Below are 2,837 nucleotides of genomic sequence, written 5' to 3' on the forward strand. Positions count from 1 at the left end.
AGGGGTGGAAGTACTTTTACTACCTCTTGGTATTTGTCGTATAGGGAATGTTACAAAGATTTTTTAAAAAAGATAACTATGGCGCCTTAAACAAAAGTACTGACCTTAAAAAATGGATATTTGATTATCACATGAACTAGGAAAACTGAAAACAAGTTTTACTCGCCCCAAATGAAGATCAGTGTTTTCCCTTAAATGGATTAAGAAATAACTCCTCAGAACATATATGAACCATTTCTTTCTTACAGAGGGCTTGGGAGGACCTGAAAGCCCAGGTTCATGTTTATTCTGAGTAGCGCCTTGAAAGGGACATTTCAGAACATGCTTTGAAAGTAGGAGATTATATTCTCTCCCTGATGGGAAAGCGGGGGAGAAGACAGAGACACAGGTTTAGGAAGAGGCAGACCATGAGTGGATACTATTGGATAATTAAGTAGAAAAGGCCGGAAGAGTTTAACATTGGGAGTTATTTGAAAAATTTATAATTTAACCAAATAATCAAATTTGGCCAAATTGTCAGATAATTATTTAGCCAAATAATCAAATCAGATGAATCAAGCTTCCTTCCAGATCAAAGTTTCTGTAGGAGAGCCATGAAATAAGTTTGGCAACCTTTAGCCGATACCCCAGACAGCAAGGCAGTTGTTTCATAATTGTGAGTGCTTGCTGGCAGCTCTCTTCGAAGCTGTTTTGTGGTGTTGGCACTCTCAGAGGTGCAAACTGGGCAGGGCCAGGCATGCCAGGCCTGTGAACAGTGCTTCAAACTGTTTCTGCCTCTGCTACCACCCTGTGTGCATAAGCTGGAGCAAGCCGGGTGGGCAGGTTAACTTCTATGTGCTTGCTTCCTGTCTGTTAAAAATAGGGCAGTGATATCTGACCTCAGGGCTATGAGAATCACATGAGGAACATGTGAAAACACCTTGGAAAATGTGAAAAGAAGCAGTGTGACTTGTGGTCAGATCACTCCCGAAGTTTTCTGAACCTGATCATAAGGATTCTGAGGGTCATAGAGGCAAAAGCCACCACGCTGTGCCGTCCGTTCTAACTGCCAGGCCTTCAGAGCCTGCCCTCCACTGGGCAGCAGCCTGAACAGGGCGGGTGCGTGCTGAATTTGGCTCAGAGGAGTCTGATCTGCTGTGGAATCATGACACCCACAGAGAACCTTTTATACCAATTATACAGCCCCTCCTCCGGACCCCAGGCTGCCCAGCTCTCACAAGCTGCACAAAAGAAGCAGGCACAGTCTCTTCTTTGTTGTGTCGGAGGGGTGAGTTTGAAATGTCCCAAGAACTGTGCTAACCTCTTTCATGCTTTTCTAATCCTGGACTCACGAGATATTGAATGCCCCGTGGATGGGGAGTCAGGTGGATGAGGCAGTTTGGGGAAGCTCTTGAGCCCAGTGTGATGGTTAATTTTATGTGTCAACTTGACTGGCCTAAGGGATGCTCAGATGGTAAAACCTTATTTCTGGGTGTGTCTGTGAGGGTTTTCCTGGAAGAGATTAGCATGTGATTCAATAGACTGGGTAAAGCGCATTACCCTCCCCAATGTGGGTGGACATCACCCCATCGTCAGGGACATGAATGGAACAAAAAGGTGAAGGAAGGGCAAATTCACTCTCTTTGAGGTAGGATGCCCACCTTTTGCTCTGATACTGGAGCTTCTGGTTCTTGGGCCTTTGACCTCGGGCTGGGAGTTACACCATCAGTTCCCCCTGATTCTCAGGCCTTTGGACTTGGACAGAATCTTACCATTGGGTTTCTTGGTTCTCCAGCTGGCAGACAACAGACTGTGGGACTTCTTGGCTTCCAGAATGGCATGAGCCAATTCCTATAATAAATCTCCTCTTAAATATATCTTAAAAAAAATTTATTGAAGTGTAGTTGATTTACAATGTTGTGTTAATTTCTTCTGTACAGCAGAGTGACTCAGTTATACATATATATATATATATATATTCTTTTTCATATTCTTTTCATTATGGTTTGTCACAGGATGTTGAATATAGTTCCCTGTGCTACACAATAGGACCTGGTTGTTTACCCATCCTATATATAATAGTTTGCCTCTGCTAATCCCAAACTCCCAGTCCTTCCTTCCTCACCCCCACTAAATATATCTATATCTAGATATCCTATTGGTTCTGTTTCTCTGGACCTGAATACACCAGTGTATGATAGAAGATTCCTGACCTCTGCAGGGTTTGTTTCATTTACAAGTCCATGCAATTTTGTAAGTGAAAATTCCGTTCCCAGCAATTTTTTTTTCAGTTCTGAATAGCTAGATTACCTTTACTAGTAATTCTACCATTTTTTCTTTAAGTAGTTTAGAAAGCAGTTTCATATAGTTTTCATTCACATGCTGCAAACATGCTCTGAGCATCTAATCAGTAGAGTAGCTGGTGCTAAACTGCAGGTTTTCTGTGCCAGAGCTTGCTATACCCTCTCTCTCCCACTGCTTCCTGTGCCACCATGAAGAGCCAGTTACAGAAATTCAGAGCTGAAGGGACCTTAAAGGCTATTGGATTCAACCTCCCCATTTTATAGGTTAAGGAACTCAACACCCAGGAGGGTAAGTACCCCCTGAAGGAGCACAGCCTGTTCTTCCACTGGCAGCCCCAGCCCCCAAACATCAGGCCATCCTGCGCTGGTACCCAAACACCCATTCCTCATAACACCTACCGAGTGGCCATAAGGAGCGGCTGATGAGCCCATTTAATATTTTACTCTGTAGACGCACATATGCCCATTGAACTGGGACAAGCTACCTTTCAAGGGTGACAGGGTCATTCTCAGCACCAGTCATTAAAAAAAGATTGCAAACATGTAATATGTGAA

The sequence above is a fragment of the Mesoplodon densirostris genome, chromosome 16 (genome assembly GCF_025265405.1).
Source record: "Mesoplodon densirostris isolate mMesDen1 chromosome 16, mMesDen1 primary haplotype, whole genome shotgun sequence".
Lineage (NCBI taxonomy): Eukaryota > Metazoa > Chordata > Mammalia > Artiodactyla > Ziphiidae > Mesoplodon > Mesoplodon densirostris.